This window comes from Engystomops pustulosus, chromosome 9, assembly GCF_040894005.1.
Source record: "Engystomops pustulosus chromosome 9, aEngPut4.maternal, whole genome shotgun sequence".
Classification (NCBI taxonomy): domain Eukaryota; kingdom Metazoa; phylum Chordata; class Amphibia; order Anura; family Leptodactylidae; genus Engystomops; species Engystomops pustulosus.
Window position 1 is genome coordinate 34,148,395 of NC_092419.1, and position 12,565 is coordinate 34,160,959.

The 12,565-nt window shown below is 42.4% G+C and overlaps 2 protein-coding genes across 3 annotated transcripts in view; both read right to left on the bottom strand.

The window, feature by feature from the left end:
* LOC140077158 (P2R1A-PPP2R2A-interacting phosphatase regulator 1-like) overlaps window positions 1-12,565 on the bottom strand; it is a 981,687-nt gene that overhangs the window by 451,773 nt on the left and 517,349 nt on the right. The gene's annotated exons all lie outside the window — the stretch shown is intronic.
* The window catches only part of GPC3 (glypican 3), a 296,911-nt gene that overhangs the window by 24,645 nt on the left and 259,701 nt on the right, over window positions 1-12,565 (bottom strand). The gene's annotated exons all lie outside the window — the stretch shown is intronic.

Here is a 12,565-nt window from a genome sequence, read left to right on the forward strand (position 1 = left end):
ATCCTCTATGCCCAGAGGAGAGGTGGTTCTACCATCCCCATAGACAGGAGGCATCTTCTACACCTAGAGGAGAGGTGGTTCTACCATCACCATAGAAAGGGGGCATCCTCTACACCTAGAGGAGAGGTGGTTCTACCATCCTCATAGACAGGAGGCATCTTCTACACCTAGATGAGAGGTGGTTCTACCATCACCATAGACAGGAGGCATCCTCTACACCTAGAGGAGAGGCGGTTCTACCATCACCATAGACAGGGGCATCCTCTACACCTAGAGGAGAGGCGGTTCTACCATCACCATAGACAGGGACTCTTTACTGTAAGACCAATGACACTTTGGAACTCTTTGCTGTAGGAGGTTTTTATGGTGGATACTATGTACATGTTCAAGAGAGGCCTGGATGCCTTTCTGGAGAGCAAAAATATCACACGTTATTGACAAAAAATGTTTGTTTAATCGTATAGATCGGATTTGATGGGTCTACATCATCTGATTTTTTTCCTATGTTTCCCATACATACCCAGCAACAAGACAGGCAAACCTTCCATAACATCCAATAATAATCTACTATATTATCTTTTCATTTCACTGAAGAAAAAACACGCAAAGACTGTGCAGATTGAAACCCCCAATGAGTGACCCCATGTGCAGACCATGACAGTTGTGATGATGGGAAGGAGTAGTAACCTCCAGAGTAAGGAAGTATCACACTGAGATCACGCACCAGTCTACCAAGGATGTGAGGCTCGTCTCATCTTCATCTGCCTTTGCAGGGCTAAGAGGTCGTATGTCTTTATTTTTTCATTCCATTGTCAATTTTTAACAAGCGGAGTAGTCTCATGTGACTTGATCTTTTCATTGTTCCCCTGAGCTTACATCCTACATGTTGTGTATGAAGTCAGTAGAATGTGCCTTCAAAGGCAATTTTAGAGGAGGGCATTGTCGACAATTTCACATATTAAAATACAGATAGTGAAGACAGCGACCTATCTTTATTGAGTGAACATCTTTGGTTGGTATATAGCTGAGAAAAAAAGTTCATGTGACTGGAGTGCCTTTGTTTTTCTTTGAAAATTTTGGAGTTTCACAAATTTATAAGCCTAAAATAACCAGAAAAACATTACACTATATAATAATACAGTATTTAAATTAAGTAATTAATTATAATAGTGGATATTAGGTGCTCTCTTATTATCTGAGTGTTCAAGGCTGATCCTGACTAATGACTGAGGAAGTCATTATTGGTCAAGACATGGAAGAAAGTTACAAAGTGACCTCTACTAGCCCCTACCATCCTCCAACCTCATAGAGAGGCAATAATACAGTCTGTAGTGACTAAGGCTAATTGGCCTGAGGACTAAGTCCCAGCAGTCCCAAGTGATCATGGAGTCAATATTGTTTTTGGATGTCGTGGTTGAACTACCAAAAAATATATAAAAATATCGAGAAACTGCACCTACTGTCTGAAAAGTGCTTTACTAGAACAAGTGAAAAAAATCCTGTGTCATGGCCCTAATGGAAAATAATACACTTGCTGCTTGTTTAAAACACAGAATGCAAAACTAAGGAAGAAGAGGTGATTCTAGATTAGGTTCAAACGTACTTGTGGTGGATCTTTAGGTAGTCACCCACCTCACAACCAGCGTCAGAAAAATAAAGCTTCTGCTGCCCTTATGAATGTAAATTTACAGTTGGGTTTATGTGAGGTCAAATAGGATCCAGAACTTTTTTTCTTAAATTGTCTAAAAAGAAGAGCACTTGCAGTGAAGAGGGGAGTAACTACAGTTGTAGCCATAGCAGCCGCTTTGTGGCCCACAGTGTCAGGGGGCCCCGTCATCTGGAAGGACACTCAAGAAAGGGGATGTCCACCATTATATACATATTATTCTGCACATTCTATGGCAGAATATGTATATGTGTGTGTATCTGTTATGTGTATATGCTGTGTGGTGTTTATATACTGTATGTGCGTATATATGCTATACATCTGTATAAAGCACGGTATGTGATGTGCATATGCTCTGTATGTGTGCCAGTGTATGTATATCTTAAAGAATGTATAAATGTGTGTGTATGAGTGAAGAACTATTGGGTACATTTACTTACCCGGTCCTGCACGATCCCTGATCCGGAGTGTTCACCAGAATGCACATCTGCCGTGATTCAAGAAGATCCTGCACCCAATATCCTGCATGTGTCGCTCCCCGCTCAGGTCTGCCGGATTTCACCTTCTTCTTCCAGGTGCATGTAAGTGCTTGGCTTGTGATGCAAAGTTAAATGTTAAATCCAGCGCTTAGTCCGAATCCGTCGGATCAACCGACGGCCCGCCCCCCCCGATTACTGTTGTGTGAAAGCCAGTGCCGCTGTGCCACAATCCGATCATGGGCGACACAATCCCTGTTGCGATCCCCGAAGAGTTGGGAAACCGGACAAAAATGCGGCTGCGGGACCCTTAGTAAATAAGTCCCTATGTTTATTTATATAGATATATAAATGTGTGTATATATGAGTGTAGTATATATATTTTTATGCGGGAAGGAGGCCCCATTCAGAAGTTTGCTATGGGGTCCTGCATCTCTTAGTTACGCCCCGGGCTTTGAACAATAGTCTGGCCAGCTTTTATATGAAAGTTGCAGTTGCAAACATATAGCTCCATAAGCCACCAGCCAGTATATGTGTACCAAAGAAAATGAGCGTGTTGTTGCAGGGACAATGAGGTACTAGTTGGAAGGGTTTTGGAGAATTATGGTGATATAAAATTTCTTATAAAATGTGACAGGCCTAATTTTTTAGGGCACATTCCAGAGAATTGATGCAGCACAAGTAAAGTCTTGGAAATAAGAATAGACGTTCAGATAAAGATGGTGACGTTCAGATAAACATGTTGATCTTCCATTTATGTGCTACTGTAGAGTACAGTAGGGTGTTAGGCAGAGATTAGACAGGAGAAGGCAATAAGGGTGAGGGTGTGGGTGAGGCAATAAGAGTAAATTAAAATCTAAAGTGGATGGACAGCAAGGAGAGCAATTGGCACAGAGAAAGGGTAGTCTGGCTCCTGCATTCAGATCACATTGAGAAGAGGAAGACCACAAGCAATTGTTACAAAATATATCATATAAATCATTCGGAAACTCTTGCCCCTAAAATGTTTATATTGTGCTTTCCGGCGTCCCCCAACTTAGCAAAGTTAATGGTGTTAAAATACATTTGTCTTAATAAAAAAATAGTTATTTACAGCAAACTTGTCAAAATCCATTTCAACAAACACATGGACGGGACGGTAATGACACGATTATTCATATTTAACAGTGTAAATGATGATGTGCCTTGAGGTTGTGAAGGAAATCATTGTAACAACGCTGAACCCTGCTTAAAAGAAATGTGTTCCCCATTGTAAGTGTTTAGTATATAATCGCCACCATTCACTCTACACTACAGTATCTAAAGTAGACAAAGGATGGGTGGAGGGGAGGCCGCAGGAAGGGATCCTGGGCAAGGTCACATAACCACAGGGAGTCATCAGTCAAACAGTCAGCTGCTGTGGATTTAGCTCTGTCCTTGTTCCTTGTGTCATTAGCAAAAGCCAATACTGTAGTTAATAGGAGCAGTGGCAGGACGCTCCGCTCTCTTCATTGTCTCAGACATTCCACAATTAATAAAGAGACAAATGAAGAATTTGGGGATTTGCTGGGCCTCATTAAAAGACTCTTAGTAAAGATTCTAATGCAGTATCAATGGTTGCTTGGTCTTAGTTTACTGCCTATACCTTTAAATTAGCTCAATTTATTCTGTATGTAGAAACGGTCACTGAAATTTTAGGTTTGCCGATCAGAGAGGGGTCCAACGGCCAGCACCTCCACCAATCACAAGAACAGGATGCCCAGGAATATAAAGAATGGGTGGATTAGCAAGATGAACATATGTCTGGCCCCTCCATTTTATACTACTGGAGTGCCGGAAATGACAGAGCATAGTGTTTAGCTACTGTATTCCCAGTAGTCCACTGTCTATGGAAGTCTCGGAGATGGCCGATCATTGTGCAGGGCAATTTCGGAAATTCTTTTATAGAGTGATGAGGTCATTTTCTTGTAAATGGTGGTGATCCCATCAGTAGAGATAATAATTAATTCCTTTATTTATATAGAGCACACAGATTACGCAGCGCTGCACAGAACTTGCCAAATGGGTCCCTGTCCCCATGGGGCTCACAATCTAATGAACCTATTAATGGAAACAAAGTTTCTGTTCGGGTACGGGTGTGTCCCGCACAACCTGGACATATTGACAGAATGGTAGGTGAACAGCCGATATATCAAATGGACACCCATGGCCAACTAGCCATGGCTGTGACTGGCCGTGGGGAAACCTCTGGCCAATTACAGCCATGACAAGTTGGCCAGGGGTGTCAATTTGCCGTATTGGCTGTTTGTCCACCAATATGACCTGGTCATGCGAGTTGCAACCCTACCATGGACCTTGAGTATGGGTTCGCTCATCTCTACCCATCTGTCTATAGGATATACCCCCCCCCCCCCATCCATATTTGGAGGCAAAACTAGCAAAAAGCTGCAGACATAAACTTTAACATGATCTCCCACAGTGGGAAAAACATAAACTAAACCTATACTCTGTCATTACACGTACAATCTCACCAGAGGGATCCAAAGAATTGGGTACGTTCAGATGTTCATATGACATTAAGTTACAAAAGACGATCAGATTCACACCGAGGGTAAAGCCTCTTGTACCCACCATACAGCGGAGGCCCTGGGTGCGAGGATTAGTGGGTGGATGAGGTATAGAGACAAATCTCTCTAAATAAATAGGCTCCACGGGTAAATGTACGACAAAAATAATTCGGCTTCTTTTTCCTACAAAGCAGCTCAGCTTAAAAGCCGAACATAGTTGAAAAGCTCCTATAAAAGGAGGAATTGAAAGATTTTTATTGCATTAGTTTGAGGTTATAAAACATTATACTGAGGGGTTGTAATGGCACAGAGGCAGGGTGCTGGGCCTAGGGGCCGCAGGAACACTATGCACTTGTGTATGGGAGGAAATCGTTCACAATACAAACATTACTCAATATATTTTCTACCGCGCGTTCCCACAACGCCACTTTCTAATGAAGCCTTCTCAGAACTTTCTGGGGGTCTCCTACTAAAAAGAGTCATTCTTAGCAAACATCCCATAGCACAACATTATAGGAAAGTGAAATCTTCCCCCCAGGCCCCCCCCTTCTATGCACAGCTTCATGATCCTAGGATAAAGGCTTCTACGCCATATTCTACAGACAGTACGCTAGTAATAAATCACTATAATCTATATAGATTTGCTTTAGCACTTAAAGAGAATCTTTCTGATCATGAATTTCTTTTTACAATGGTTTTTAATATAACAACTAATGATCATTATGAATAGACCTTCATATCTACTGTATAATGTACACACAAGTACAGGCTGCAAAAATGTTAGGAAACTTTTGCCTGTTCAAGCCAATACAGGGACATTGGAAAAGTAAAGATACAGCATCGCCCTCTAGTGGTACAGAAGTGGTGTAACACCCATCTGTATTACTTAGCGGAATGTAGAGGTAGGTTACAGGTTCCAAAACTGCAAACAATGCATCTGTGGTGCGGGTTTTTGCTGTCAATGAGGGTAATATATCATTAGACAGATCCTTGTGACAGTTTTATGTCGGTCTTTGTCTTTCCACTGCTCTTAGATTCTCAGATTGGCTGTTGGCAGTGTTCTCGTACTATGGAGGTTGTTTGCGATAGTTGCATAAAAAGCCGCAAAAAACATCAAAAGTTGCAACACATAGACTAAGAAGGACTGAGGTCAATGGGGGTGATGTATCATTGGGTTTTTTTGTCTATGTTTTGCACTGTTGTGGTACAAATGCTGTTTTGTGACTTTCCATTATAATAATAAAGCTTTATTCATATAGCGCCGTTGTATACCGGAGTGTGTACAGATCATGGGGTACATACAAAAAATAAACAGAGACATAGACATTGAAGAGAATAACATACTCAGAGGAAACAATTGGAGGGCTAACACCCACATGCACATAGCACTGTGCATAGTCACTCTGACATAGACCCTGCTTGCACCAAATTCATTATTTGCTTAGACAAGTTTTTACAATAGGACTGAACTTATGATTTGCTACGGCAAGTTTTGGCGCAAATTGACAGCAGTCCCGATCCTGGTCTATGTTCTGCAACTTTTGATGTTTTTTTGCAACATTTTATGTGATTGTTGCACACAACTTCCTTTGAATAATCTGCTGCAGAGTTGTATGTCATCTGTCTTTCTGCATCCGCAAAAAAAAAACAGCCTTGCAGATGATGTTACTGGGGCACATTTACTCACCTGGTCTGGAGGAGATCCCGAAAGTGCATTGTCTGACGAGAATGCACTGTGCCGCGATTTACTAAGATCGTGCGCCCGATATCCTGCATGTGTCGCTTCTTCGCTCAGGTCCGCTGATCACCTTCTTCTTCCAGGTGCATGTAAGTGCATTGCTTGAAACACAATTTTAAAGTTAAAACCCCCTGCTCAGTCCGAATCAGTTGGATCGCCGATGGCCCAGCCCCGATTTCGCATGAAAGATGGCGGCGATGAGCCATAATCCGATCGCATGCGACACAATCCCCTTCTAAATCCCTGTCCCAGCAGCGCAATCCCCGTTACCGTCAGAAAACCCGACGGAAATGCGGCCGCAGGACCCTTAGTAAATAGGCCCCATTATCTTGTTTCCACCTCTCAAAGGTTTACTTGATTGTGTTAAAGGGAACCTGTCATCAGGAGCCCTTTTATCTGGCCCCCCGATGTACCCAAAGAGAATAGTGTCTACATTGCCAAAGTGTTTTTATATTAAAACTGCCTTTTTCTGAAAAAAAAGTTAAATGAAAGTTTACCTTTCTGTATGCATATATGTGTCCCTAGTCCCATGGGAGTGGCCAGTGAGCAGAGGTCCATCCCCCACGCCCCCCCCCTTAGGCAACCGCTCCATCATGCATCAATTTCAAATAAAAAAAAACTCCCACATCCCCTGTCACTTGCCCCCTCAGGACGTCATGCATGTCTGCCACAATCCTCACTAGCCATTCCCATGGGACTAGGGACACAGCTCTGCATACAGAAAGGTAAACTTTCACCTAACTTATCTTTTTTTTTTTTTTTTTTTGGAAAAAGCCAATTCTACTATAAAAACTCTTTGGCAATATGTACACTATTCTCTATGGGGACATGGAGCGACAAAAATAGGGCTCCTGATGATAGGTTCCCTTTAAATAGCAACTGCTCCATAAATACGGATTGCATGAACACCTGTGTGGCGTCTGACTTTTTTCACGTTACTAAAGACTTTTATGAGAAGGTATTGGCTGCAAACACAGGCAGGACCGGCCCTGAGATTTCTGCAACCTCCACACAGATCAGTAAAAAATATATATATATGCATGGTGCCATTGAAATGAAAGTGTCAGGGTGTCATCCGCAAAAGCAAAGACCATAGCCATGTACAGTGTAATAGTTTGAATGTATAATAGTTAAATATGTGTTGATTATGCATGAACTAATATAGATATCTCTGAGCTAAAAATAATTTAAAAAAAAAAATATAATTTTCTTTATCATTTCCTAAATGTTTATAATAAATTATGTCTATTTCTGTTATAACTGGTTGGCAGCTGATGTGGCTTGCAGTACAGTCCCTGCAAGAATTGCCACCCAGCTTCTGCAGAGTTCTGAATGGCAAAATGATTGTTCAGTAATAGTTATACAAATTATGACCTTATGGCTACAGTGTCTACATTATACTCGAAGCTCTAATCTATAACGTAGTTATGGAGCGGACAATATAGAAGAAGTGAGATAGAAACAAAGCACATATTCTTCTCTTAGGCAATCGAGAACGTTGGCTCAGGCACATCCTGTTTCTGCCATGTGAAATGACATGGACACTGATTAGCTCAAAATGAACTCAGCGTTTGACACTAAATTCCGTCCCACCCAACCATCAGCTTTGCTCACTTTCCTGCTATGTTGCAGCTGCATGGACAGAACATATCTGCCACATAGCTGACAGGAGCAAGTAAGCAATACATCTATAGGCACAGGCATCAAAATAATGAGATCATAGATTTTACGGATTATGGATCATTTTCTCTCTAGTTTGGTTCATGCAGGGGTGCACCTAGCCTTTCTGCTGCCTGAGGCGAACTATAGAAAAACGCCCCCCCCCCCATACATGTAAAATATCAAGGAGTGTCAGGACCAGACCCAATGTGAAAAATGTGAAAATAAAGCAATGCAAAATACATAACTATATAATACACACAGCGAGCTACTACAAAGAACAATATACATAAAACAATCCGCCATATAATATAAAATCAATACAGCGTGCCGCCATATACCATATAATACATACAGCGTGCCCCCATATACCATATAATACATACAGTGTGCCCCCATATACCATATAATACATACAGCGTGCCCCCATATACCATATAATACATACAGCGTGCTCCCATATACCATATAATACATACAGCGTGCCCCCATATACCATATAATACATACAGCGTGCCCCCATATACCATATAATACATACAGCGTGCCGCCATATACCATATAATACATACAGCGTGCCCCCATATACCATATAATACATACAGCGTGCCGCCATATACCATATAATACATACAGCGTGCCGCCATATACCATATAATACATACAGCGTGCCCCCATATACCATATAATACATACAGCGTGCCGCCATATACCATATAATACATACAGCGTGCCGCCATATACCATATAATACATACAGCGTGCCCCCATATACCATATAATACATCCACTGTGCCGCCATATACCATATAATACATACAGCGTGCTGCCATATACCATATAATACATACAGGGTGCCGCCATATACCATATAATACATACAGCGTGCCGCCATATACCATATAATACATACAGGGTGCCGCCATATACCATATAATACATACAGCGTGCCCCCATATACCATATAATACATACAGCGTGCCGCCATATACCATATAATACATACAGCGTGCCGCCATATACCATATAATACATACAGCGTGCCGCCATATACCATATAATACATACAGCGTGCCGCCATATACCATATAATACATACAGCGTGCCACCATATACCATGTAATACATACAGCGTGCCGCCATATACCATATAATACATACAGCGTGCCGCCATATACCATATAATACATACAGCGTGCCTCCATATACCATATAATACATACAGCGTGCCCCCATATACCATATAATACATACAGCGTGCCCCCATATACCATATAATACATACAGCATGCCGCCATATACCATATAATACATACAGCGTGCCGCCATATACCATATAATACATACAGCGTGCCGCCATATACCATATAATACATACAGCGTGCCCCCATATACCATATAATACATACAGCGTGCTGCCATATACCATATAATACATACAGCGTGCCGCCATATACCATATAATACATACAGGGTGCCCCTATATACCATATAATACATACAGCGTGCCACCATATACCATATAATACATACAGCATGCCGCCATATACCATATAATACATACAGCGTGCCGCCATATACCATATAATACATACAGCGTGCCCCCATATACCATATAATACATACAGCATGCCGCCATATACCATATAATACATACAGCGTGCCGCCATATACCATATAATACATACAGCGTGCCGCCATATACCATATAATACATACAGCGTGCAGCCATATACCATATAATACATACAGCGTGCCGCCATATACCATATAATACATACAGCGTGCCGCCATATACCATATAATACATACAGCGTGCCCCCATATACCATATAATACATACAGCGTGCCGCCATATACCATATAATACATACAGCGTGCCGCCATATACCATATAATACATACAGCGTGCCCCCATATACCATATAATACATACAGCGTGCCGCCATATACCATATAATACATACAGCGTGCCGCCATATACCATATAATACATACAGCGTGCCCCCATATACCATATAATACATCCACTGTGCCGCCATATACCATATAATACATACAGCGTGCTGCCATATACCATATAATACATACAGGGTGCCGCCATATACCATATAATACATACAGCGTGCCGCCATATACCATATAATACATACAGGGTGCCGCCATATACCATATAATACATACAGCGTGCCCCCATATACCATATAATACATACAGCGTGCCGCCATATACCATATAATACATACAGCGTGCCGCCATATACCATATAATACATACAGCGTGCCGCCATATACCATATAATACATACAGCGTGCCGCCATATACCATATAATACATACAGCGTGCCACCATATACCATGTAATACATACAGCGTGCCGCCATATACCATATAATACATACAGCGTGCCGCCATATACCATATAATACATACAGCGTGCCTCCATATACCATATAATACATACAGCGTGCCCCCATATACCATATAATACATACAGCGTGCCCCCATATACCATATAATACATACAGCATGCCGCCATATACCATATAATACATACAGCGTGCCGCCATATACCATATAATACATACAGCGTGCCGCCATATACCATATAATACATACAGCGTGCCCCCATATACCATATAATACATACAGCGTGCTGCCATATACCATATAATACATACAGCGTGCCGCCATATACCATATAATACATACAGGGTGCCCCTATATACCATATAATACATACAGCGTGCCACCATATACCATATAATACATACAGCATGCCGCCATATACCATATAATACATACAGCGTGCCGCCATATACCATATAATACATACAGCGTGCCCCCATATACCATATAATACATACAGCATGCCGCCATATACCATATAATACATACAGCGTGCCGCCATATACCATATAATACATACAGCGTGCCGCCATATACCATATAATACATACAGCGTGCAGCCATATACCATATAATACATACAGCGTGCCGCCATATACCATATAATACATACAGCGTGCAGCCATATACCATATAATACATACAGCGTGCCGCCATATACCATATAATACATACAGCGTGCAGCCATATACCATATAATACATACAGCGTGCCGCCATATACCATATAATACATACAGTGTGCTGCCATATACCATATAATACATACAGCGTGCAGCCATATACCATATAATACATACAGCGTGCCGCCATATACCATATAATACATACAGCGTGCCGCCATATACCATATAATACATACAGCGTGCCGCCATATACCATATAATACATACAGCGTGCAGCCATATACCATATAATACATACAGTGTGCCGCCATATACCATATAATACATACAGCGTGCCGCCATATACCATATAATACATACAGCGTGCCCCATATACCATATAATACATACAGCGTGCCACCATGTACCATATAATACATACAGTGTGCCGCCATATACCATATAATACATACAGCGTGCCTCCATATAGTATATTTTAAATGGTGGCACGCTGAATGTACACACATACATACATATATATATATATATATACACATATACAGCAAATATACAGACATACATATATATATATGTATATTTACATATATACATACACATACAAATACACACAGACAAATCTATACATACACACACATATACATACATAGAAGTTACCTTTACTTTTTTTTCTTCTTTTTTCTTTGGCCTTGTCCTCTGGTGGAAGTGGGGGTGTTGCCGGGGATGTCGTAACGGGGGGGGGGCGGTTGCCGGGGATGTCGGAGCGGGGGAGGGGGGTGGTTGCCGGGGATGTCGGAGCGGGGGAGGGGGGTGGTTGCCGGGGATGTCGGACGTCTGAGCGAGGGGGGGGGGGTGGTAGTGACGGACCGAGGGGGGTTCGAAAACGGAGCGTGAAGGGGGGGGGGGGACCAGCGCGGACAGGCTGGGGCGGGGTGCGGTACTTGTGCCGGGCCGGTGGATGAAATAGGCGGGCTGCGGGGGTTGGAAGTGTCAGCGGGCGCGCAAGGGGGAAATTTCTGTGGGCGCGCAGGTACAGCCGCGCACTTGTTGAATAGATGGGCGGGCTGTGGGGGGAAGTGACGGCCCGCGCGCAGGTACATGTGATGGGTGGCGGATTGTGCGGGGGGCAGGGGGGCGGTTTGGGTCGGGGAGATGTAGCGCCCGCAACACATTCCGGGAGGCGGGAGCCCGACGCCGCCCCCTAGTGTAGCAGGAAGCGCGCCGCCTGAGGCGAGAATCTCAACTCGCCTCATGGCAGGTGCGCCCCTGGGTTCATGTTAGTTTATTTGCATACTATAAATCGCTGATGGTAAATAGGTCTCTGTACACCAGTCTCTTCAATAAAGTGCAACTACAACATTTTCTTTTTCACAAATCAATAGCTCTTGGGATGTAGAAGAACTTTGCATGTTATCTTGATTACCTATGTGCAACAGTTTCTTTGTTATCC